Source organism: Hippopotamus amphibius, chromosome 2 (assembly GCF_030028045.1).
Source record: "Hippopotamus amphibius kiboko isolate mHipAmp2 chromosome 2, mHipAmp2.hap2, whole genome shotgun sequence".
Taxonomy (NCBI): Eukaryota; Metazoa; Chordata; class Mammalia; order Artiodactyla; family Hippopotamidae; genus Hippopotamus; species Hippopotamus amphibius.
This window is the reverse complement of record NC_080187.1, coordinates 125,172,100-125,198,789: the sequence shown is the minus strand read 5'-3', so window position 1 is coordinate 125,198,789 and position 26,690 is coordinate 125,172,100.

Below are 26,690 nucleotides of genomic sequence, written 5' to 3'. Positions count from 1 at the left end.
CAGGAACTCATTTGGAGTGAGGATTCTCCTTCCATGCTTGTCGGCCGGCAGATGGTGCCAGCGCTCCACCGAAAAACTCTCTGCTTTGCCTTCAGCCAGGGATCGCCTAGCTGAGCTTCTTTGCCTCAAGCAGATACTCCATTGTGCATCCGGTCACAGAAAGAGGAGTGCCTTTCCTGAGCGGGGCTATGTTGAGGCAGTTCCCTGAAGGCCTCCTAGGGCCTTCTCTCCCCTGACACAGTCATGCAATTCAGCCCACCTGGCGAGCAAGGGTCCCCCTTGGCAGGGCTCAGGGTGCAGCCTGGGTGTGGTTTCATGGCTGGGAAAGGGCAGATCCTGAAACTGGGTGCCCAGCTGGTAATGGAGCATGATGGGCAGACCTGGCACTCCCTGCTTGCGAAGCAGGAGATATGGAGCCTCCAAGCTGCATGCAAATCCAATCCCTCATTGCCCTCTTGCTTCTTCTCTGCTGTCAAGTCTCTCTCCCCACACATGTGTCTCATCAAAAGGAGCAGGCTGCTTGCAATTCTTTGCAAAGTGCTCATCCCACAAGCCTCATTTCCTTGGAGGGGTGTGCCAATTGCCCCGGAGCCTCCAGAGGAGCTGCAGTCTCTCCAGCCACCAAGGCCTGCACTCGAGTCCATGACAGCTTGCTGCATGGAGGGCTTCGATGAGAGAGTGCCATGCATCCCTGGCAGAGATTCTTCCTCACAGTGCTTTCCATGGGGAAACACTGTGTGTGCCAAGTGTCTCCTGTGTGCAGAAAATCTCACCGCAGCGCCAGAGGTGCAGGGAATCCTCTTTGCAGCCAGAGCAAGGTTCTAGGCAGACCTCCCATGCTGGGAGAGCCTCCACTTCCCCAACTGTCCAACTGCCTCAGGAACACACTTCTAGGGAGTGTGTGCTGAAAGGCAGGGGGCTCCGAGTGAGGAACATGGATTTCAGGCAAAAACCACTGTGCTGACTATACCCCATGGAAGTCCTAGCTGAAGGCTTTCTGCACCAGGCCCAAGCTGGAATGAGCCTGCAGCCTGGCCTCCAGTCCCAGGCTTGCCCTGAGCACTGCTAGGTCGGGACCCATCCCAGCCTCAGCCTGGCCTCCCTAGGACCTGTGCTGGCCTAGGCCCCTGCCAGCAAGCAGGACCTTGATGGAACACCGTTCACTAGAGAAGGCACCTGGGTGTTTCCTGTGTGTCTCTTGCACTGCTCAGAAGCTGCAGGTCCAGAGGCTGTGCTTGCACACGGCCACAGGGGCCGGAGAACAAGAGAGTCATGAGCCCACTTTCAAGTGAGACGCCTGCTGCCCCTTATCTGCCTGCCACAAGCCCTTGCTGCCTGCGCTGTCTGCACGTCTGCAGGCCTCAGGGTGCACAGGCCAGTCTATGCCAAGGAAACAAGGTGCTTGCTCGCCCCTTGCTAGGAGCTCCTCCTACAGCACTCCGGACCTGGGCACACACGCCCCTGGACCAGCAGCCTCAAGGCAGCTGCTGCTTCAGCATCCACAAAGGCCTGCAGCACTTGGCAGGGAGCCTTCTGCTAAGCACAGCTTTCCCACTCCAAAGCCTTGCAGGAATTCATGGATGCTCGGGCCTGCAGTGTTTTCCATCAGAGAGCACCGGGTGCCCAAAGCCTCCCCTGCGACTTCTGAGCACCCTCCAACCCACATGCCCTTGGCACCCACCCTGTTGCCAGAGGGTAGTCCTAAGCAGGACTTTCTAAACTATTGCAGCCATGCTGCCTCCTGCTTGGAAAGCACTTCAGGAACTCATTTGCAGCGAGGTTTCTCCTGCCATGCTTGTCGGCCAGCAGATGGGGCCAGCGCTCCACTGAAAAACTCTCTGCTTTGCCTTCAGCCAGGGATCACCTAGCTGAGCTTCCTTGCCTCAAGTGGAAACTCCAGTGTGCATCCGGCCTACAGAAAGGAGACTGCCTTTTCCTGAGCACTGCTATGTCGTGGCAGCTCCCGGAAGGCCTCCTAGGTCCTTCTTTCCCCTGACACAGTCATGCCATTCAGCCCACCTGGCGAGCAAAGTTCCAACTTGGCAGGGCTCAGGGTGCAGCCTGGGTGTGGTTTCATAGCTGGGAAAGGGCAGATCCTGAATCTGGGTGCCCACTAGGGAATGGGGCCTGACAGGCAGAGCTGGCATTCCCTGGTTTCGAATCAGGAGGTCTGGGGACTTCAAGCTGTGTGCAAATCCCTCCCTGGCTGCCCTCTTGCTTCTTCTCTGCTGCCAAGCATCTCTCCCCACACGTGTGTCTCATTGACAGGAGCAGGCTGCTTGCCATTCTTTGGAAAGAGCTCATCACACTAGCCTCATTTCCTTGGAGGGGTGTGCCAATTGCCCCTGAGCCTCCAGAGGAGCTGCAGTGTCTCCAGCTACCAAAGCCTGCAGCCGAGTCCATGAAAGCCTGCTGCATGGAGGGCTTCGAAGGGAGAGTGCCATGCATCCGGGATGGCGACTCTTTCTCACAGTACTTTCCGAGGGGAAAAACTGTGTTTGCCAAGTGTCTCCTGTGTGCAGAAATGCTCTCCCCAGTGCCAGAGGTGCAGGGAATCCTCTTTGCACCGAGGGCAATGTTCAAGGCAGGCGTCCCATGCTGGGAGAGCCTCCACTTGCCCTATTGTCCAACTGCCTCAGGAACACACTTCTAGCAAGTGTGGGCTAACAGGCTGTTTGGCGAGAGTTAGGAGCGAGGATTGCAGGCAAAAATCACTACGCATACCATTCCCCATGGAAGTCTTAGCTGAAGGCTCTCTGCACCAGGCCCAAGCTGGAATGAGCCTGCAGCCTGGCCTCCAGTCCCAGGCTTGCCCTGGGCACTGCTAGGTCAGGAACAACCCCAGCCTCAGCCTGGCCTCCCTAGGGCCTTTGCTGGCCTAGGCCACTGCCAGCCAGCAGGACCTCGATGGAGCACCGTTCATTCGAGAAGGCCCCAGGGTGTTGCTTGTGTTTCTCTTGCACTGCTCGGAAGCTGCAGGTCCAGAGGCAGTGTGTGCACGTGGACACTGGGGCCTGAGGACAAAACAGTCATGACCCCACTTTCAAGCAGGACGCCTGCCGCCACTTAGCTGCCTGCCACCCCTCTTGCTGCCTGCGTTGTCTTCACTGCTGACAGGCCTCTGTGTGCACAGGCCATTCTATGCCAAGGAAACAAGGTGCTTGCTCTCCCGTTGCTAGAAGCTCCTCCTACAGCACTCTGGACCAGGGCACACGCACCTCTGGACAAGCAGACTGCAAGACAGCTGCAGCTTCGCCATCCACATAGGCCTGCAGCATTTGGCAGGGAGCCCTCTGCTAAGCACAGCTTTCCCACTCCAAAGCCTTGCAGGAGTTCATGGATGCTCGCGCCTGCAGTGTGTTCCATCGGAGAGCACTGGATGCTGAAAACCTCCCCTGCAGCTTCCGAGCACCCTCCAACCCACATGCCCTTGGCACCCACTCTGTTGCCGGAGGATAGTCCGAAGCAGGACTCTCTAAGCTTCTGGAGGCAGCCTGCCTGCTGCTTGGAAAGCTCCTCAGGACCTCATTTGGAGTGAGGATTCTCCTTCCATGCTTGTCGGCCGGCAGATGGTGCCAGCGCTCCACCGAAAAACTCTCTGCTTTGCCTTCAGCCAGGGATCGCCTAGCTGAGCTTCTTTGCCTCAAGCAGATACTCCATTGTGCATCCGGTCACAGAAAGAGGAGTGCCTTTCCTGAGCGGGGCTATGTTGAGGCAGTTCCCTGAAGGCCTCCTAGGGCCTTCTCTCCCCTGACACAGTCATGCAATTCAGCCCACCTGGCGAGCAAGGGTCCCCCTTGGCAGGGCTCAGGGTGCAGCCTGGGTGTGGTTTCATGGCTGGGAAAGGGCAGATCCTGAAACTGGGTGCCCAGCTGGTAATGGAGCATGATGGGCAGACCTGGCACTCCCTGCTTGCGAAGCAGGAGATATGGAGCCTCCAAGCTGCATGCAAATCCAATCCCTCATTGCCCTCTTGCTTCTTCTCTGCTGTCAAGTCTCTCTCCCCACACATGTGTCTCATCAAAAGGAGCAGGCTGCTTGCAATTCTTTGCAAAGTGCTCATCCCACAAGCCTCATTTCCTTGGAGGGGTGTGCCAATTGCCCCGGAGCCTCCAGAGGAGCTGCAGTCTCTCCAGCCACCAAGGCCTGCACTCGAGTCCATGACAGCTTGCTGCATGGAGGGCTTCGATGGGAGAGTGCCATGCATCCCTGGCAGAGATTCTTCCTCACAGTGCTTTCCATGGGGAAACACTGTGTGTGCCAAGTGTCTCCTGTGTGCAGAAAATCTCACCGCAGCGCCAGAGGTGCAGGGAATCCTCTTTGCAGCCAGAGCAAGGTTCTAGGCAGACCTCCCATGCTGGGAGAGCCTCCACTTCCCCAACTGTCCAACTGCCTCAGGAACACACTTCTAGGGAGTGTGTGCTGAAAGGCAGGGGGCTCCGAGTGAGGAACATGGATTTCAGGCAAAAACCACTGTGCTGACTATACCCCATGGAAGTCCTAGCTGAAGGCTTTCTGCACCAGGCCCAAGCTGGAATGAGCCTGCAGCCTGGCCTCCAGTCCCAGGCTTGCCCTGAGCACTGCTAGGTCGGGACCCATCCCAGCCTCAGCCTGGCCTCCCTAGGACCTGTGCTGGCCTAGGCCCCTGCCAGCAAGCAGGACCTTGATGGAACACCGTTCACTAGAGAAGGCACCTGGGTGTTTCCTGTGTGTCTCTTGCACTGCTCAGAAGCTGCAGGTCCAGAGGCTGTGCTTGCACACGGCCACAGGGGCCGGAGAACAAGAGAGTCATGAGCCCACTTTCAAGTGAGACGCCTGCTGCCCCTTATCTGCCTGCCACAAGCCCTTGCTGCCTGCGCTGTCTGCACGTCTGCAGGCCTCAGGGTGCACAGGCCAGTCTATGCCAAGGAAACAAGGTGCTTGCTCGCCCCTTGCTAGGAGCTCCTCCTACAGCACTCTGGACCTGGGCACACACGCCCCTGGACCAGCAGCCTCAAGGCAGCTGCTGCTTCAGCATCCACAAAGGCCTGCAGCACTTGGCAGGGAGCCTTCTGCTAAGCACAGCTTTCCCACTCCAAAGCCTTGCAGGAATTCATGGATGCTCGGGCCTGCAGTGTTTTCCATCAGAGAGCACCGGGTGCCCAAAGCCTCCCCTGCGACTTCTGAGCACCCTCCAACCCACATGCCCTTGGCACCCACCCTGTTGCCAGAGGGTAGTCCTAAGCAGGACTTTCTAAACTATTGGAGCCATGCTGCCTCCTGCTTGGAAAGCACTTCAGGAACTCATCTGCAGCGAGGTTTCTCCTCCCATGCTTGTCGGCCAGCAGATGGGGCCAGCGCTCCACTGAAAAACTCTCTGCTTTGCCTTCAGCCAGGGATCACCTAGCTGAGCTTCCTTGCCTCAAGTGGAATCTCCAGTGTGCATCCGGCCTACAGAAAGGAGACTGCCTTTTCCTGAGCACTGCTATGTCGTGGCAGTTCCCGGAAGGCCTCCTAGGTCCTTCTTTCCCCTGACACAGTCATGCCATTCAGCCCACCTGGCGAGCAAAGTTCCAAATGGCAGGGCTCAGGGTGCAGCCTGGGTGTGGTTTCATAGCTGGGAAAGGGCAGATCCTGAATCTGGGTGCCCACTAGGGAATGGGGCCTGACAGGCAGAGCTGGCATTCCCTGGTTTCGAATCAGGAGGTCTGGGGACTTCAAGCTGTGTGCAAATCCCTCCCTGGCTGCCCTCTTGCTTCTTCTCTGCTGCCAAGCATCTCTCCCCACACGTGTGTCTCATTGAAAGGAGCAGGCTGCTTGCCATTCTTTGGAAAGAGCTCATCACACTAGCCTCATTTCCTTGGAGGGGTGTGCCAATTGCCCCTGAGCCTCCAGAGGAGCTGCAGTGTCTCCAGCTACCAAAGCCTGCAGCCGAGTCCATGAAAGCCTGCTGCATGGAGGGCTTCGAAGGGAGAGTGCCATGCATCCGGGATGGCGACTCTTTCTCACAGTACTTTCCGAGGGGAGAAACTGTGTTTGCCAAGTGTCTCCTGTGTGCAGAAATGCTCTCCCCAGTGCCAGAGGTGCAGGGAATCCTCTTTGCACCCAGGGCAATGTTCAAGGCAGGCGTCCCATGCTGGGTGAGCCTCCACTTGCCCTATTGTCCAACTGCCTCAGGAACACACGTCTAGCAAGTGTGGGCTAACAGGCTGTTTGGCGAGAGTTAGGAACGAGGATTGCAGGCAAAAATCACTACGCATACCATTCCCCATGGAAGTCTTAGCTGAAGGCTCTCTGCACCAGGCCCAAGCTGGAATGAGCCTGCAGCCTGGCCTCCAGTCCCAGGCTTGCCCTGGGCACTGCTAGGTCAGGAACCATCCCAGCCTCAGCGTGGCCTCCCTAGGGCCTTTGCTGGCCTAGGCCACTGCCAGCCAGCAGGACCTCGATGGAGCACCGTTCATTCGAGAAGGCCCCAGGGTGTTGCTTGTGTTTCTCTTGCACTGCTCGGAAGCTGCAGGTCCAGAGGCAGTGTGTGCACGTGGACACTGGGGCCTGAGGACAAAACAGTCATGACCCCACTTTCAAGCAGGACGCCTGCCGCCACTTAGCTGCCTGCCACCCCTCTTGCTGCCTGCGTTGTCTTCACTGCTGACAGGCCTCTGTGTGCACAGGCCATTCTATGCCAAGGAAACAAGGTGCTTGCTCTCCCGTTGCTAGAAGCTCCTCCTACAGCACTCTGGACCAGGGCACACACACCTCTGGACAAGCAGACTGCAAGACAGCTGCAGCTTCGCCATCCACATAGGCCTGCAGCATTTGGCAGGGAGCCCTCTGCTAAGCACAGCTTTCCCACTCCAAAGCCTTGCAGGAGTTCATGGATGCTCGCACCTGCAGTGTGTTCCATCGGAGAGCACTGGATGCTGAAAACCTCCCCTGCAGCTTCCGAGCACCCTCCAACCCACATGCCCTTGGCACCCACTCTGTTGCCGGAGGATAGTCCGAAGCAGGACTCTCTAAGCTTCTGGAGGCAGCCTGCCTGCTGCTTGGAAAGCTCCTCAGGACCTCATTTGGAGTGAGGATTCTCCTTCCATGCTTGTCGGCCGGCAGATGGTGCCAGCGCTCCACCGAAAAACTCTCTGCTTTGCCTTCAGCCAGGGATCGCCTAGCTGAGCTTCTTTGCCTCAAGCAGATACTCCATTGTGCATCCGGTCACAGAAAGAGGAGTGCCTTTCCTGAGCGGGGCTATGTTGAGGCAGTTCCCTGAAGGCCTCCTAGGGCCTTCTCTCCCCTGACACAGTCATGCAATTCAGCCCACCTGGCGGGCAAGGGTCCCCCTTGGCAGGGCTCAGGGTGCAGCCTGGGTGTGGTTTCATGGCTGGGAAAGGGCAGATCCTGAAACTGGGTGCCCAGCTGGTAATGGAGCATGATGGGCAGACCTGGCACTCCCTGCTTGCCAAGCAGGAGATATGGAGCCTCCAAGCTGCATGCAAATCCAATCCCTCATTGCCCTCTTGCTTCTTCTCTGCTGTCAAGTCTCTCTCCCCACACATGTGTCTCATCAAAAGGAGCAGGCTGCTTGCAATTCTTTGCAAAGTGCTCATCCCACAAGCCTCATTTCCTTGGAGGGGTGTGCCAATTGCCCCGGAGCCTCCAGAGGAGCTGCAGTCTCTCCAGCCACCAAGGCCTGCACTCGAGTCCATGACAGCTTGCTGCATGGAGGGCTTCGATGGGAGAGTGCCATGCATCCCTGGCAGAGATTCTTCCTCACAGTGCTTTCCATGGGGAAACACTGTGTGTGCCAAGTGTCTCTTGTGTGCAGAAAATCTCACCCCAGCGCCAGAGGTGCAGGGAATCCTCTTTGCAGCCAGAGCAAGGTTCTAGGCAGACCTCCCATGCTGGGAGAGCCTCCACTTCCCCAACTGTCCAACTGCCTCAGGAACACACTTCTAGGGAGTGTGTGCTGAAAGGCAGGGGGCTCCGAGTGAGGAACATGGATTTCAGGCAAAAACCACTGTGCTGACTATACCCCATGGAAGTCCTAGCTGAAGGCTTTCTGCACCAGGCCCAAGCTGGAATGAGCCTGCAGCCTGGCCTCCAGTCCCAGGCTTGCCCTGAGCACTGCTAGGTCGGGACCCATCCCAGCCTCAGCCTGGCCTCCCTAGGACCTGTGCTGGCCTAGGCCCCTGCCAGCAAGCAGGACCTTGATGGAACACCGTTCACTAGAGAAGGCACCTGGGTGTTTCCTGTGTGTCTCTTGCACTGCTCAGAAGCTGCAGGTCCAGAGGCTGTGCTTGCACACGGCCACAGGGGCCGGAGAACAAGAGAGTCATGAGCCCACTTTCAAGTGAGACGCCTGCTGCCCCTTATCTGCCTGCCACAAGCCCTTGCTGCCTGCGCTGTCTGCACGTCTGCAGGCCTCAGGGTGCACAGGCCAGTCTATGCCAAGGAAACAAGGTGCTTGCTCGCCCCTTGCTAGGAGCTCCTCCTACAGCACTCTGGACCTGGGCACACACGCCCCTGGACCAGCAGCCTCAAGGCAGCTGCTGCTTCAGCATCCACAAAGGCCTGCAGCACTTGGCAGGGAGCCTTCTGCTAAGCACAGCTTTCCCACTCCAAAGCCTTGCAGGAATTCATGGATGCTCGGGCCTGCAGTGTTTTCCATCAGAGAGCACCGGGTGCCCAAAGCCTCCCCTGTGACTTCTGAGCACCCTCCAACCCACATGCCCTTGGCACCCACCCTGTTGCCAGAGGGTAGTCCTAAGCAGGACTTTCTAAACTATTGGAGCCATGCTGCCTCCTGCTTGGAAAGCACTTCAGGAACTCATCTGCAGCGAGGTTTCTCCTCCCATGCTTGTCGGCCAGCAGATGGGGCCAGCGCTCCACTGAAAAACTCTCTGCTTTGCCTTCAGCCAGGGATCACCTAGCTGAGCTTCCTTGCCTCAAGTGGAATCTCCAGTGTGCATCCGGCCTACAGAAAGGAGACTGCCTTTTCCTGAGCACTGCTATGTCGTGGCAGTTCCCGGAAGGCCTCCTAGGTCCTTCTTTCCCCTGACACAGTCATGCCATTCAGCCCACCTGGCGAGCAAAGTTCCAAATGGCAGGGCTCAGGGTGCAGCCTGGGTGTGGTTTCATAGCTGGGAAAGGGCAGATCCTGAATCTGGGTGCCCACTAGGGAATGGGGCCTGACAGGCAGAGCTGGCATTCCCTGGTTTCGAATCAGGAGGTCTGGGGACTTCAAGCTGTGTGCAAATCCCTCCCTGGCTGCCCTCTTGCTTCTTCTCTGCTGCCAAGCATCTCTCCCCACACGTGTGTCTCATTGAAAGGAGCAGGCTGCTTGCCATTCTTTGGAAAGAGCTCATCACACTAGCCTCATTTCCTTGGAGGGGTGTGCCAATTGCCCCTGAGCCTCCAGAGGAGCTGCAGTGTCTCCAGCTACCAAAGCCTGCAGCCGAGTCCATGAAAGCCTGCTGCATGGAGGGCTTCGAAGGGAGAGTGCCATGCATCCGGGATGGCGACTCTTTCTCACAGTACTTTCCGAGGGGAGAAACTGTGTTTGCCAAGTGTCTCCTGTGTGCAGAAATGCTCTCCCCAGTGCCAGAGGTGCAGGGAATCCTCTTTGCACCCAGGGCAATGTTCAAGGCAGGCGTCCCATGCTGGGTGAGCCTCCACTTGCCCTATTGTCCAACTGCCTCAGGAACACACGTCTAGCAAGTGTGGGCTAACAGGCTGTTTGGCGAGAGTTAGGAACGAGGATTGCAGGCAAAAATCACTACGCATACCATTCCCCATGGAAGTCTTAGCTGAAGGCTCTCTGCACCAGGCCCAAGCTGGAATGAGCCTGCAGCCTGGCCTCCAGTCCCAGGCTTGCCCTGGGCACTGCTAGGTCAGGAACCATCCCAGCCTCAGCGTGGCCTCCCTAGGGCCTTTGCTGGCCTAGGCCACTGCCAGCCAGCAGGACCTCGATGGAGCACCGTTCATTCGAGAAGGCCCCAGGGTGTTGCTTGTGTTTCTCTTGCACTGCTCGGAAGCTGCAGGTCCAGAGGCAGTGTGTGCACGTGGACACTGGGGCCTGAGGACAAAACAGTCATGACCCCACTTTCAAGCAGGACGCCTGCCGCCACTTAGCTGCCTGCCACCCCTCTTGCTGCCTGCGTTGTCTTCACTGCTGACAGGCCTCTGTGTGCACAGGCCAGTCTATGCCAAGGAAACAAGGTGCTTGCTCTCCCGTTGCTAGAAGCTCCTCCTACAGCACTCTGGACCAGGGCACACGCACCTCTGGACAAGCAGACTGCAAGACAGCTGCAGCTTCGCCATCCACATAGGCCTGCAGCATTTGGCAGGGAGCCCTCTGCTAAGCACAGCTTTCCCACTCCAAAGCCTTGCAGGAGTTCATGGATGCTCGCACCTGCAGTGTGTTCCATCGGAGAGCACTGGATGCTGAAAACCTCCCCTGCAGCTTCCGAGCACCCTCCAACCCACATGCCCTTGGCACCCACTCTGTTGCCGGAGGATAGTCCGAAGCAGGACTCTCTAAGCTTCTGGAGGCAGCCTGCCTGCTGCTTGGAAAGCTCCTCAGGACCTCATTTGGAGTGAGGATTCTCCTTCCATGCTTGATCGGCCGGCAGATGGTGCCAGCGCTCCACCAAAAAACTCTCTGCTTTGCCTTCAGCCAGGGATCGCCTAGCTGAGCTTCTTTGCCTCAAGCAGATACTCCATTGTGCATCCGGTCACAGAAAGAGGAGTGCCTTTCCTGAGCGGGGCTATGTTGAGGCAGTTCCCTGAAGGCCTCCTAGGGCCTTCTCTCCCCTGACACAGTCATGCAATTCAGCCCACCTGGCGGGCAAGGGTCCCCCTTGGCAGGGCTCAGGGTGCAGCCTGGGTGTGGTTTCATGGCTGGGAAAGGGCAGATCCTGAAACTGGGTGCCCAGCTGGTAATGGAGCATGATGGGCAGACCTGGCACTCCCTGCTTGCCAAGCAGGAGATATGGAGCCTCCAAGCTGCATGCAAATCCAATCCCTCATTGCCCTCTTGCTTCTTCTCTGCTGTCAAGTCTCTCTCCCCACACATGTGTCTCATCAAAAGGAGCAGGCTGCTTGCAATTCTTTGCAAAGTGCTCATCCACAAGCCTCATTTCCTTGGAGGGGTGTGCCAATTGCCCCGGAGCCTCCAGAGGAGCTGCAGTCTCTCCAGCCACCAAGGCCTGCACTCGAGTCCATGACAGCTTGCTGCATGGAGGGCTTCGATGGGAGAGTGCCATGCATCCCTGGCAGAGATTCTTCCTCACAGTGCTTTCCATGGGGAAACACTGTGTGTGCCAAGTGTCTCTTGTGTGCAGAAAATCTCACCCCAGCGCCAGAGGTGCAGGGAATCCTCTTTGCAGCCAGAGCAAGGTTCTAGGCAGACCTCCCATGCTGGGAGAGCCTCCACTTCCCCAACTGTCCAACTGCCTCAGGAACACACTTCTAGGGAGTGTGTGCTGAAAGGCAGGGGGCTCCGAGTGAGGAACATGGATTTCAGGCAAAAACCACTGTGCTGACTATACCCCATGGAAGTCCTAGCTGAAGGCTTTCTGCACCAGGCCCAAGCTGGAATGAGCCTGCAGCCTGGCCTCCAGTCCCAGGCTTGCCCTGAGCACTGCTAGGTCGGGGACCCATCCCAGCCTCAGCCTGGCCTCCCTAGGACCTGTGCTGGCCTAGGCCCCTGCCAGCAAGCAGGACCTTGATGGAACACCGTTCACTAGAGAAGGCACCTGGGTGTTTCCTGTGTGTCTCTTGCACTGCTCAGAAGCTGCAGGTCCAGAGGCTGTGCTTGCACACGGCCACAGGGGCCGGAGAACAAGAGAGTCATGAGCCCACTTTCAAGTGAGACGCCTGCTGCCCCTTATCTGCCTGCCACAAGCCCTTGCTGCCTGCGCTGTCTGCACGTCTGCAGGCCTCAGGGTGCACAGGCCAGTCTATGCCAAGGAAACAAGGTGCTTGCTCGCCCCTTGCTAGGAGCTCCTCCTACAGCACTCCGGACCTGGGCACACACGCCCCTGGACCAGCAGCCTCAAGGCAGCTGCTGCTTCAGCATCCACAAAGGCCTGCAGCACTTGGCAGGGAGCCTTCTGCTAAGCACAGCTTTCCCACTCCAAAGCCTTGCAGGAATTCATGGATGCTCGGGCCTGCAGTGTTTTCCATCAGAGAGCACCGGTGCCCAAAGCCTCCCCTGCGACTTCTGAGCACCCTCCAACCCACATGCCCTTGGCACCCACCCTGTTGCCAGAGGGTAGTCCTAAGCAGGACTTTCTAAACTATTGGAGCCATGCTGCCTCCTGCTTGGAAAGCACTTCAGGAACTCATTTGCAGCGAGGTTTCTCCTGCCATGCTTGTCGGCCAGCAGATGGGGCCAGCGCTCCACTGAAAAACTCTCTGCTTTGCCTTCAGCCAGGGATCACCTAGCTGAGCTTCCTTGCCTCAAGCGGAAACTCAGTGTGCATCCGGCCTACAGAAAGGAGACTGCCTTTTCCTGAGCACTGCTATGTCGTGGCAGCTCCCGGAAGGCCTCCTAGGTCCTTCTTTCCCCTGACACAGTCATGCCATTCAGCCCACCTGGCGAGCAAAGTTCCAACTTGGCAGGGCTCAGGGTGCAGCCTGGGTGTGGTTTCATAGCTGGGAAAGGGCAGATCCTGAATCTGGGTGCCCACTAGGGAATGGGGCCTGACAGGCAGAGCTGGCATTCCCTGGTTTCGAATCAGGAGGTCTGGGGACTTCAAGCTGTGTGCAAATCCCTCCCTGGCTGCCCTCTTGCTTCTTCTCTGCTGCCAAGCATCTCTCCCCACACGTGTGTCTCATTGAAAGGAGCAGGCTGCTTGCCATTCTTTGGAAAGAGCTCATCACACTAGCCTCATTTCCTTGGAGGGGTGTGCCAATTGCCCCTGAGCCTCCAGAGGAGCTGCAGTGTCTCCAGCTACAAAGCCTGCAGCCGAGTCCATGAAAGCCTGCTGTATGGAGGGCTTCGAAGGGAGAGTGCCATGCATCCGGGATGGTGACTCTTTCTCACAGTACTTTCCGAGGGGAAAAACTGTGTTTGCAAGTGTCTCCTGTGTGCAGAAATGCTCTCCCCAGTGCCAGAGGTGCAGGGAATCCTCTTTGCACCCAGGGCAATGTTCAAGGCAGGCGTCCCATGCTGGGAGAGCCTCCACTTGCCCTATTGTCCAACTGTCTCAGGAACACACTTCTAGCAAGTGTGGGCTAACAGGCTGTTTGGCGAGAGTTAGGAGCGAGGATTGCAGGCAAAAATCAGTACGCATACCATTCCCCATGGAAGTCTTAGCTGAAGGCTCTCTGCACCAGGCCCAAGCTGGAATGAGCCTGCAGCCTGGCCTCCAGTCCCAGGCTTGCCCTGGGCACTGCTAGGTCAGGAACAACCCCAGCCTCAGCCTGGCCTCCCTAGGGCCTTTGCTGGCCTAGGCCACTGCCAGCCAGCAGGACCTCGATGGAGCACCGTTCATTCGAGAAGGCCCAGGGTGTTGCTTGTGTTTCTCTTGCACTGCTCGGAAGCTGCAGGTCCAGAGGCAGTGTGTGCACGTGGACACTGGGGCCTGAGGACAAAACAGTCATGACCCCACTTTCAAGCAGGACGCCTGCCGCCACTTAGCTGCCTGCCACCCCTCTTGCTGCCTGCGTTGTCTTCACTGCTGACAGGCCTCTGTGTGCACAGGCCATTCTATGCCAAGGAAACAAGGTGCTTGCTCTCCCATTGCTAGGAGCTCCTCCTACAGCACTCTGGACAGGGCACACGCACCTCTGGACAAGCAGACTGCAAGACAGCTGCAGCTTCGCCATCCACATAGGCCTGCAGCATTTGGCAGGGAGCCCTCTGCTAAGCACAGCTTTCCCACTCCAAAGCCTTGCAGGAGTTCATGGATGCTCGCGCCTGCAGTGTGTTCCATCGGAGAGCACTGGATGCTGAAAACCTCCCCTGCAGCTTCCGAGCACCCTCCAACCCACATGCCCTTGGCAACCCACTCTGTTGCCGGAGGATAGTCCGAAGCAGGACTCTCTAAGCTTCTGGAGGCAGCCTGCCTGCTGCTTGGAAAGCTCCTCAGGACCTCATTTGGAGTGAGGATTCTCCTTCCATGCTTGTCGGCCGGCAGATGGTGCCAGCGCTCCACCGAAAAACTCTCTGCTTTGCCTTCAGCCAGGGATCGCCTAGCTGAGCTTCTTTGCCTCAAGCAGATACTCCATTGTGCATCCGGTCACAGAAAGAGGAGTGCCTTTCCTGAGCGGGGCTATGTTGAGGCAGTTCCCTGAAGGCCTCCTAGGGCCTTCTCTCCCCTGACACAGTCATGCAATTCAGCCCACCTGGCGGGCAAGGTCCCCCTTGGCAGGGCTCAGGGTGCAGCCTGGGTGTGGTTTCATGGCTGGGAAAGGGCAGATCCTGAAACTGGGTGCCCAGCTGGTAATGGAGCATGATGGGCAGACCTGGCACTCCCTGCTTGCGAAGCAGGAGATATGGAGCCTCCAAGCTGCATGCAAATCCAATCCCTCATTGCCCTCTTGCTTCTTCTCTGCTGTCAAGTCTCTCTCCCCACACATGTGTCTCATCAAAAGGAGCAGGCTGCTTGCAATTCTTTGCAAAGTGCTCATCCCACAAGCCTCATTTCCTTGGAGGGGTGTGCCAATTGCCCCGGAGCCTCCAGAGGAGCTGCAGTCTCTCCAGCCACCAAGGCCTGCACTCGAGTCCATGACAGCTTGCTGCATGGAGGGCTTCGATGGGAGAGTGCCATGCATCCCTGGCAGAGATTCTTCCTCACAGTGCTTTCCATGGGGAAACACTGTGTGTGCCAAGTGTCTCTGTGTGCAGAAAATCTCACCGCAGCGCCAGAGGTGCAGGGAATCCTCTTTGCAGCCAGAGCAAGGTTCTAGGCAGACCTCCCATGCTGGGAGAGCCTCCACTTCCCCAACTGTCCAACCGCCTCAGGAACACATTTCTAGGGAGTGTGTGCTGAATGGCAGGGGGCTCCGAGTGAGGAACATGGATTTCAGGCAAAAACCACTGTGCTGACTATACCCCATGGAAGTCCTAGCTGAAGGCTTTCTGCACCAGGCCCAAGCTGGAATGAGCCTGCAGCCTGGCCTCCAGTCCCAGGCTTGCCCTGAGCACTGCTAGGTCGGGACCCATCCCAGCCTCAGCCTGGCCTCCCTAGGACCTGTGCTGGCCTAGGCCCCTGCCAGCAAGCAGGACCTTGATGGAACACCGTTCACTAGAGAAGGCACCTGGGTGTTTCCTGTGTGTCTCTTGCACTGCTCAGAAGCTGCAGGTCCAGAGGCTGTGCTTGCACACGGCCACAGGGGCCGGAGAACAAGAGAGTCATGAGCCCACTTCAAGTGAGACGCCTGCTGCCCCTTATCTGCCTGCCACAAGCCCTTGCTGCCTGCGCTGTCTGCACGTCTGCAGGCCTCAGGGTGCACAGGCCAGTCTATGCCAAGGAAACAAGGTGCTTGCTCGCCCCTTGCTAGGAGCTCCTCCTACAGCACTCCGGACCTGGGCATACACGCCCCTGGACCAGCAGTCTCAAGGCAGCTGCTGCTTCAGCATCCACAAAGGCCTGCAGCACTTGGCAGGGAGCCTTCTGCTAAGCACAGCTTTCCCACTCCAAAGCCTTGCAGGAATTCATGGATGCTCGGGCCTGCAGTGTTTTCCATCAGAGAGCACCGGGTGCCCAAAGCCTCCCCTGCGACTTCTGAGCACCCTCCAACCCACATGCCCTTGGCACCCACCCTGTTGCCAGAGGGTAGTCCTAAGCAGGACTTTCTAAACTATTGGAGCCATGCTGCCTCCTGCTTGGAAAGCACTTCAGGAACTCATTTGCAGCGAGGTTTCTCCTGCCATGCTTGTCGGCCAGCAGATGGGGCCAGCGCTCCACTGAAAAACTCTCTGCTTTGCCTTCAGCCAGGGATCACCTAGCTGAGCTTCCTTGCCTCAAGCGGAAACTCCAGTGTGCATCCGGCCTACAGAAGGAGACTGCCTTTTCCTGAGCACTGCTATGTCGTGGCAGCTCCCGGAAGGCCTCCTAGGTCCTTCTTTCCCCTGACACAGTCATGCCATTCAGCCCACCTGGCGAGCAAAGTTCCAACTTGGCAGGGCTCAGGGTGCAGCCTGGGTGTGGTTTCATAGCTGGGAAAGGGCAGATCCTGAATCTGGGTGCCCACTAGGGAATGGGGCCTGACAGGCAGAGCTGGCATTCCCTGGTTTCGAATCAGGAGGTCTGGGGACTTCAAGCTGTGTGCAAATCCCTCCCTGGCTGCCCTCTTGCTTCTTCTCTGCTGCCAAGCATCTCTCCCCACACGTGTGTCTCATTGAAAGGAGCAGGCTGCTTGCCATTCTTTGGAAAGAGCTCATCACACTAGCCTCATTTCCTTGGAGGGGTGTGCCAATTGCCCCTGAGCCTCCAGAGGAGCTGCAGTGTCTCCAGCTACCAAAGCCTGCAGCCGAGTCCATGAAAGCCTGCTGCATGGAGGGCTTCGAAGGGAGAGTGCCATGCATCCGGGATGGCGACTCTTTCTCACAGTACTTTCCGAGGGAGAAACTGTGTTTGCCAAGTGTCTCCTGTGTGCAGAAATGCTCTCCCAGTGCCAGAGGTGCAGGGAATCCTCTTTGCACTCAGGGCAATGTTCAAGACAGGCGTCCCATGCTGGGTGAGCCTCCACTTGCCCTATTGTCCAACTGCCTCAGGAACACACTTCTAGCAAGTGTGGGCTAACAGGCTGTTTGGCGAGAGTTAGGAACGAGGATAGCAGGCAAAAATCAGTACGCATACCATTCCCCATGGAAGTCTTAGCTGAAGGCTCTCTGCACCAGGCCCAAGCTGGAATGAGCCTGCAGCCTGGCCTCCAGTCCCAGGCTTGCCCTGGGCACTGCTAGGTCAGGAACCATCCCAGCCTCAGCGTGGCCTCCCTAGGGCCTTTGCTGGCCTAGGCCACTGCCAGCCAGCAGGACCTCGATGGAGCACCGTTCATTCGAGAAGGCCCCAGGGTGTTGCTTGTGTTTCTCTTGCACTGCTCGGAAGCTGCAGGTCCAGAGGCAGTGTGTGCACGTGGACACTGGGGCCTGAGGACAAAACAGTCATGACCCCACTTTCAAGCAGGACGCCTGCCGCCACTTAGCTGCCTGCCACCCCTCTTGCTGCCTGCGTTGTCTTCACTGCTGACAGGCCTCTGTGTGCACAGGCCATTCTATGCCAAGGAACAAGGTGCTTGCTCTCCCGTTGCTAGGAGCTCCTCCTACAGCACTCTGGACCAGGGCACACGCACCTCTGGACAAGCAGACTGCAAGACAGCTGCAGCTTCGCCATCCACATAGGCCTGCAGCATTTGGCAGGGAGCCCTCTGCTAAGCACAGCTTTCCCACTCCAAAGCCTTGCAGGAGTTCATGGATGCTCGCGCCTGCAGTGTGTTCCATCGGAGAGCACTGGATGCTGAAAACCTCCCCTGCAGCTTCCGAGCACCTCCAACCCACATGCCCTTGGCACCCACTCTGTTGCCGGAGGATAGTCCGAAGCAGGACTCTCTAAGCTTCTGGAGGCAGCCTGCCTGCTGCTTGGAAAGCTCCTCAGGACCTCATTTGGAGTGAGGATTCTCCTTCCATGCTTGTCGGCCGGCAGATGGTGCCAGCGCTCCACCGAAAAACTCTCTGCTTTGCCTTCAGCCAGGGATCGCCTAGCTGAGCTTCTTTGCCTCAAGCAGATACTCCATTGTGCATCCGGTCACAGAAAGAGGAGTGCCTTTCCTGAGCGGGGCTATGTTGAGGCAGTTCCCTGAAGGCCTCCTAGGGCCTTCTCTCCCCTGACACAGTCATCGCAATTCAGCCCACCTGGCGAGCAAGGGTCCCCCTTGGCAGGGCTCAGGGTGCAGCCTGGGTGTGGTTTCATGGCTGGGAAAGGGCAGATCCTGAAACTGGTGCCCAGCTGGTAATGGAGCATGATGGGCAGACCTGGCACTCCCTGCTTGCCAAGCAGGAGATATGGAGCCTCCAAGCTGCATGCAAATCCAATCCCTCATTGCCCTCTTGCTTCTTCTCGGCTGTCAAGTCTCTCTCCCCACACATGTGTCTCATCAAAAGGAGCAGGCTGCTTGCAATTCTTTGCAAAGTGCTCATCCCACAAGCCTCATTTCCTTGGAGGGGTGTGCCAATTGCCCCGGAGCCTCCAGAGGAGCTGCAGTCTCTCCAGCCACCAAGGCCTGCACTCGAGTCCATGACAGCTTGCTGCATGGAGGGCTTCGATGGGAGAGTGCCATGCATCCCTGGCAGAGATTCTTCCTCACAGTGCTTTCCATGGGGAAACACTGTGTGTGCCAAGTGTCTCCTGTGTGCAGAAAATCTCACCCCAGCGCCAGAGGTGCAGGGAATCCTCTTTGCAGCCAGAGCAAGGTTCTAGGCAGACCTCCCATGCTGGGAGAGCCTCCACTTCCCAACTGTCCAACTGCCTCAGGAACACATTTCTAGGGAGTGTGTGCTGAAAGGCAGGGGGCTCCGAGTGAGGAACATGGATTTCAGGCAAAAACCACTGTGCTGACTATACCCCATGGAAGTCCTAGCTGAAGGCTTTCTGCACCAGGCCCAAGCTGGAATGAGCCTGCAGCCTGGCCTCCAGTCCCAGGCTTGCCCTGAGCACTGCTAGGTCGGGACCCATCCCAGCCTCAGCCTGGCCTCCTAGGACCTGTGCTGGCCTAGGCCCCTGCCAGCAAGCAGGACCTTGATGGAACACCGTTCACTAGAGAAGGCACCTGGGTGTTTCCTGTGTGTCTCTTGCACTGCTCAGAAGCTGCAGGTCCAGAGGCTGTGCTTGCACACGGCCACAGGGGCCGGAGAACAAGAGAGTCATGAGCCCACTTTCAAGTGAGACGCCTGCTGCCCCTTATCTGCCTGCCACAAGCCCTTGCTGCCTGCGCTGTCTGCACGTCTGCAGGCCTCAGGGTGCACAGGCCAGTCTATGCCAAGGAAACAAGGTGCTTGCTCGCCCCTTGCTAGGAGCTCCTCCTACAGCACTCCGGACCTGGGCACACACGCCCCTGGACCAGCAGCCTCAAGGCAGCTGCTGCTTCAGCATCCACAAAGGCCTGCAGCACTTGCAGGGAGCCTTCTGCTAAGCACAGCTTTCCCACTCCAAAGCCTTGCAGGAATTCATGGATGCTCGGGCCTGCAGTGTTTTCCATCAGAGAGCACCGGGTGCCCAAAGCCTCCCCTGCGACTTCTGAGCACCCTCCAACCCACATGCCCTTGGCACCCACCCTGTTGCCAGAGGGTAGTCCTAAGCAGGACTTTCTAAACTATTGCAGCCATGCTGCCTCCTGCTTGAAAGCACTTCAGGAACTCATTTGCAGCGAGGTTTCTCCTCCCATGCTTGTCGGCCAGCAGATGGGGCCAGCGCTCCACTGAAAAACTCTCTGCTTTGCCTTCAGCCAGGGATCACCTAGCTGAGCTTCCTTGCCTCAAGTGGAAACTCCAGTGTGCATCCGGCCTACAGAAAGGAGACTGCCTTTTCCTGAGCACTGCTATGTCGTGGCAGCTCCCGGAAGGCCTCCTAGGTCCTTCTTTCCCCTGACACAGTCATGCCATTCAGCCCACCTGGCGAGCAAAGTTCCAACTTGGCAGGGCTCAGGGTGCAGCCTGGGTGTGGTTTCATAGCTGGGAAAGGCAGATCCTGAATCTGGGTGCCCACTAGGGAATGGGGCCTGACAGGCAGAGCTGGCATTCCCTGGTTTCGAATCAGGAGGTCTGGGGACTTCAAGCTGTGTGCAAATCCCTCCCTGGCTGCCCTCTTGCTTCTTCTCTGCTGCCAAGCATCTCTCCCCACACGTGTGTCTCATTGACAGGAGCAGGCTGCTTGCCATTCTTTGGAAAGAGCTCATCACACTAGCCTCATTTCCTTGGAGGGGTGTGCCAATTGCCCCTGAGCCTCCAGAGGAGCTGCAGTGTCTCCAGCTACCAAAGCCTGCAGCCGAGTCCATGAAAGCCTGCTGCATGGAGGGCTTCGAAGGGAGAGTGCCATGCATCCGGGATGGCGACTCTTTCTCACAGTACTTTCCCGAGGGGAGAAACTGTGTTTGCCAAGTGTCTCCTGTGTGCAGAAATGCTCTCCCAGTGCCAGAGGTGCAGGGAATCCTCTTTGCACCCAGGGCAATGTTCAAGGCAGGCGTCCCATGCTGGGTGAGCTCCACTTGCCCTATTGTCCAACTGCCTCAGGAACACACGTCTAGTAAGTGTGGGCTAACAGGCTGTTTGGCGAGAGTTAGGAACGAGGATTGCAGGCAAAAATCACTACGCATACCATTCCCCATGGAAGTCTTAGCTGAAGGCTCTCTGCACCAGGCCCAAGCTGGAATGAGCCTGCAGCCTGCCTCCAGTCCCAGCTTGCCCTGGGCACTGCTAGGTCAGGAACCATCCCAGCCTCAGCGTGGCCTCCCTAGGGCCTTTGCTGGCCTAGGCCACTGCCAGCCAGCAGGACCTCGATGGAGCAACCGTTCATTCGAGAAGGCCCCAGGGTGTTGCTTGTGTTTCTCTTGCACTGCTCGGAAGCTGCAGGTCCAGAGGCAGTGTGTGCACGTGGACACTGGGGCCTGAGGACAAAACAGTCATGACCCCACTTTCAAGCAGGACGCCTGCCGCCACTTAGCTGCCTGCCACCCCTCTTGCTGCCTGCGTTGTCTTCACTGCTGACAGGCCTCTGTGTGCACAGGCCATTCTATGCCAAGGAAACAAGGTGCTTGCTCTCCCGTTGCTAGGAGCTCCTCCTACAGCACTCTGGACCAGGGCACACGCACCTCTGGACAAGCAGACTGCAAGACAGCTGCAGCTTCGCCATCCACATAGGCCTGCAGCATTTGGCAGGGAGCCCTCTGCTAAGCACAGCTTTCCCACTCCAAAGCCTTGCAGGAGTTCATGGATGCTCGCGCCTGCAGTGTGTTCCATCGGAGAGCACTGGATGCTGAAAAACCTCCCCTGCAGCTTCCGAGCACCCTCCAACCCACATGCCCTTGGCACCCACTCTGTTGCCGGAGGATAGTCCGAAGCAGGACTCTCTAAGCTTCTGGAGGCAGCCTGCCTGCTGCTTGGAAAGCTCCTCAGGACCTCATTTGGAGTGAGGATTCTCCTTCCATGCTTGTCGGCCGGCAGATGGTGCCAGCGCTCCACCGAAAAACTCTCTGCTTTGCCTTCAGCCAGGGATCGCCTAGCTGAGCTTCTTTGCCTCAAGCAGATACTCCATTGTGCATCCGGTCACAGAAAGAGGAGTGCCTTTCCTGAGCGGGGCTATGTTGAGGCAGTTCCCTGAAGGCCTCCTAGGGCCTTCTCTCCCCTGACACAGTCATGCAATTCAGCCCACCTGGCGAGCAAGGGTCCCCCTTGGCAGGGCTCAGGGTGCAGCCTGGGTGTGGTTTCATGGCTGGGAAAGGGCAGATCCTGAAACTGGGTGCCCAGCTGGTAATGGAGCATGATGGGCAGACCTGGCACTCCCTGCTTGCGAAGCAGGAGATATGGAGCCTCCAAGCTGCATGCAAATCCAATCCCTCATTGCCCTCTTGCTTCTTCTCTGCTGTCAAGTCTCTCTCCCCACACATGTGTCTCATCAAAAGGAGCAGGCTGCTTGCAATTCTTTGCAAAGTGCTCATCCCACAAGCCTCATTTCCTTGGAGGGGTGTGCCAATTGACCCGGAGCCTCCAGAGGAGCTGCAGTCTCTCCAGCCACCAAGGCCTGCACTCGAGTCCATGACAGCTTGCTGCATGGAGGGCTTCGATGGGAGAGTGCCATGCATCCCTGGCAGAGATTCTTCCTCACAGTGCTTTCCCATGGGGAAACACTGTGTGTGCCAAGTGTCTCCTGTGTGCAGAAAATCTCACCGCAGCGCCAGAGGTGCAGGGAATCCTCTTTGCAGCCAGAGCAAGGTTCTAGGCAGACCTCCCATGCTGGGAGAGCCTCCACTTCCCCAACTGTCCAACTGCCTCAGGAACACACTTCTAGGAGTGTGTGCTGAAAGGCAGGGGGCTCCGAGTGAGGAACATGGATTTCAGGCAAAAACCACTGTGCTGACTATACCCCATGGAAGTCCTAGCTGAAGGCTTTCTGCACCAGGCCCAAGCTGGAATGAGCCTGCAGCCTGGCCTCCAGTCCCAGGCTTGCCCTGAGCACTGCTAGGTCGGGACCCATCCCAGCCTCAGCCTGGCCTCCCTAGGACCTGTGCTGGCCTAGGCCCCTGCCAGCAAGCAGGACCTTGATGGAACACCGTTCACTAGAGAAGGCACCTGGGTGTTTCCTGTGTGTCTCTTGCACTGCTCAGAAGCTGCAGGTCCAGAGGCTGTGCTTGCACACGGCCACAGGGGCCGGAGAACAAGAGAGTCATGAGCCCACTTTCAAGTGAGACGCCTGCTGCCCCTTATCTGCCTGCCACAAGCCCTTGCTGCCTGCGCTGTCTGCACGTCTGCAGGCCTCAGGGTGCACAGGCCAGTCTATGCCAAGGAAACAAGGTGCTTGCTCGCCCCTTGCTAGGAGCTCCTCCTACAGCACTCCGGACCTGGGCACACACGCCCCTGGACCAGCAGCCTCAAGGCAGCTGCTGCTTCAGCATCCACAAAGGCCTGCAGCACTTGGCAGGGAGCCTTCTGCTAAGCACAGCTTTCCCACTCCAAAGCCTTGCAGGAATTCATGGATGCTCGGGCCTGCAGTGTTTTCCATCAGAGAGCACCGGGTGCCCAAAGCCTCCCCTGCGACTTCTGAGCACCCTCCAACCCACATGCCCTTGGCACCCACCCTGTTGCCAGAGGGTAGTCCTAAGCAGGACTTTCTAACTATTGGAGCCATGCTGCCTCCTGCTTGGAAAGCACTTCAGGAACTCATTTGCAGCGAGGTTTCTCCTCCCATGCTTGTCGGCCAGCAGATGGGGCCAGCGCTCCACTGAAAACCTCTCTGCTTTGCCTTCAGCCAGGGATCACCTAGCTGAGCTTCCTTGCCTCAAGCGGAAACTCCAGTGTGCATCCGGCCTACAGAAAGGAGACTGCCTTTTCCTGAGCACTGCTATGTCGTGGCAGCTCCCGGAAGGCCTCCTAGGTCCTTCTTTCCCCTGACACAGTCATGCCATTCAGCCCACCTGGCGAGCAAAGTTCCAACTTGGCAGGGCTCAGGGTGCAGCCTGGGTGTGGTTTCATAGCTGGGAAAGGGCAGATCCTGAATCTGGGTGCCCACTAGGAATGGGGCCTGACAGGCAGAGCTGGCATTCCCTGGTTTCGAATCAGGAGGTCTGGGGACTTCAAGCTGTGTGCAAATCCCTCCCTGGCTGCCCTCTTGCTTCTTCTCTGCTGCCAAGCATCTCTCCCCACAACGTGTGTCTCATTGAAAGGAGCAGGCTGCTTGCCATTCTTTGGAAAGAGCTCATCACACTAGCCTCATTTCCTTGGAGGGGTGTGCCAATTGCCCCTGAGCCTCCAGAGGAGCTGCAGTGTCTCCAGCTACCAAAGCCTGCAGCCGAGTCATGAAAGCCTGCTGCATGGAGGGCTTCGAAGGGAGAGTGCCATGCATCCGGGATGGCGACTCTTTCTCACAGTACTTTCCGAGGGGAGAAACTGTGTTTGCCAAGTGTCTCCTGTGTGCAGAAATGCTCTCCCCAGTGCCAGAGGTGCAGGGAATCCTCTTTGCACTCAGGGCAATGTTCAAGACAGGCGTCCCATGCTGGGTGAGCCTCCACTTGCCCTATTGTCCAACTGCCTCAGGAACACACGTCTAGCAAGTGTGGGCTAACAGGCTGTTTGGCGAGAGTTAGGAACAAGGATAGCAGGCAAAAATCAGTACGCATACCATTCCCCATGGAAGTCTTAGCTGAAGGCTCTCTGCACCAGGCCCAAGCTGGAATGAGCCTGCAGCCTGGCCTCCAGTCCCAGGCTTGCCCTGGGCACTGCTAGGTCAGGAACCATCCCAGCCTCAGCGTGGCCTCCCTAGGGCCTTTGCTGGCCTAGGCCACTGCCAGCCAGCAGGACCTCGATGGAGCACCGTTCATTCGAGAAGGCCCCAGGGTGTTGCTTGTGTTTCTCTTGCACTGCTCGGAAGCTGCAGGTCCAGAGGCAGTGTGTGCACGTGGACACTGGGGCCTGAGGACAAAACAGTCATGACCCCACTTTCAAGCAGGACGCCTGCCGCCACTTAGCTGCCTGCCACCCCTCTTGCTGCCTGCGTTGTCTTCACTGCTGACAGGCCTCTGTGTGCACAGGCCATTCTATGCAAGGAAACAAGGTGCTTGCTCTCCGTTGCTAGGAGCTCCTCCTACAGCACTCTGGACCAGGGCACTTCGCACCTCTGGACAAGCAGACTGCAAGACAGCTGCAGCTTCGCCATCCACATAGGCCTGCAGCATTTGGCAGGGAGCCCTCTGCTAAGCACAGCTTTCCCACTCCAAAGCCTTGCAGGAGTTCATGGATGCTCGCGCCTGCAGTGTGTTCCATCGGAGAGCACTGGATGCTGAAAACCTCCCCTGCAGCTTCCGAGCACCCTCCAACCCACATGCCCTTGGCACCCACTCTGTTGCCGGAGGATAGTCCGAAGCAGGACTCTCTAAGCTTCTGGAGGCAGCCTGCCTGCTGCTTGGAAAGCTCCTCAGGACCTCATTTGGAGTGAGGATTCTCCTTCCATGCTTGTCGGCCGGCAGATGGTGCCAGCGCTCCACCGAAAAACTCTCTGCTTTGCCTTCAGCCAGGGATCGCCTAGCTGAGCTTCTTTGCCTCAAGCAGATACTCCATTGTGCATCCGGTCACAGAAAGAGGAGTGCCTTTCCTGAGCGGGGCTATGTTGAGGCAGTTCCCTGAAGGCCTCCTAGGGCCTTCTCTCCCCTGACACAGTCATGCAATTCAGCCCACCTGGCGGGCAAGGGTCCCCCTTGGCAGGGCTCAGGGTGCAGCCTGGGTGTGGTTTCATGGCTGGAAAGGGCAGATCCTGAACTGGGTGCCCAGCTGGTAATGGAGCATGATGGGCAGACCTGGCACTCCCTGCTTGCGAAGCAGGAGATATGGAGCCTCCAAGCTGCATGCAAATCCAATCCCTCATTGCCCTCTTGCTTCTTCTCTGCTGTCAAGTCTCTCTCCCCACACATGTGTCTCATCAAAAGGAGCAGGCTGCTTGCAATTCTTTGCAAAGTGCTCATCCCACAAGCCTCATTTCCTTGGAGGGGTGTGCCAATTGCCCCGGAGCCTCCAGAGGAGCTGCAGTCTCTCCAGCCACCAAGGCCTGCACTCGAGTCCATGACAGCTTGCTGCATGGAGGGCTTCGATGGGAGAGTGCCATGCATCCCTGGCAGAGATCTTCCTCACAGTGCTTTCCATGGGGAAACACTGTGTGTGCCAAGTGTCTCCTGTGTGCAGAAAATCTCACCGCAGCGCCAGAGGTGCAGGGAATCCTCTTTGCAGCCAGAGCAAGGTTCTAGGCAGACCTCCCATGCTGGGAGAGCCTCCACTTCCCCAACTGTCCAACTGCCTCAGGAACACACTTCTAGGGAGTGTGTGCTGAAAGGCAGGGGGCTCCGAGTGAGGAACATGGATTTCAGGCAAAAACCACTGTGCTGACTATACCCCATGGAAGTCCTAGCTGAAGGCTTTCTGCACCAGGCCCAAGCTGGAATGAGCCTGCAGCCTGGCCTCCAGTCCCAGGCTTGCCCTGAGCACTGCTAGGTCGGGACCCATCCCAGCCTCAGCCTGGCCTCCCTAGGACCTGTGCTGGCCTAGGCCCCTGCCAGCAAGCAGGACCTTGATGGAACACCGTTCACTAGAGAAGGCACCTGGGTGTTTCCTGTGTGTCTCTTGCACTGCTCAGAAGCTGCAGGTCCAGAGGCTGTGCTTGCACACGGCCACAGGGGCCGGAGAACAAGAGAGTCATGAGCCACTTTCAAGTGAGACGCCTGCTGCCCCTTATCTGCCTGCCACAAGCCCTTGCTGCCTGCGCTGTCTGCACGTCTGCAGGCCTCAGGGTGCACAGGCCAGTCTATGCCAAGGAAACAGGTGCTTGCTCGCCCCTTGCTAGGAGCTCCTCCTACAGCACTCCGGACCTGGGCACACACGCCCCTGGACCAGCAGCCTCAAGGCAGCTGCTGCTTCAGCATCCACAAAGGCCTGCAGCACTTGGCAGGGAGCCTTCTGCTAAGCACAGCTTTCCCACTCCAAAGCCTTGCAGGAATTCATGGATGCTCGGGCCTGCAGTGTTTTCCATCAGAGAGCACCGGGTGCCCAAAGCCTCCCCTGCGACTTCTGAGCACCCTCCAACCCACATGCCCTTGGCACCCACCCTGTTGCCAGAGGGTAGTCCTAAGCAGGACTTTCTAAACTATTGCAGCCATGCTGCCTCCTGCTTGGAAAGCACTTCAGGAACTCATTTGCAGCGAGGTTTCTCCTCCATGCTTGTCGGCCAGCAGATGGGGCCAGCGCTCCACTGAAAACCTCTCTGCTTTGCCTTCAGCCAGGGATCACCTAGCTGAGCTTCCTTGCCTCAAGCGGAAACTCCAGTGTGCATCCGGCCTACAGAAAGGAGACTGCCTTTTCCTGAGCACTGCTATGTCGTGGCAGCTCCCGGAAGGCCTCCTAGGTCCTTCTTTCCCCTGACACAGTCATGCCATTCAGCCCACCTGGCGAGCAAAGTTCCAACTTGGCAGGGCTCAGGGTGCAGCCTGGGTGTGGTTTCATAGCTGGGAAAGGGCAA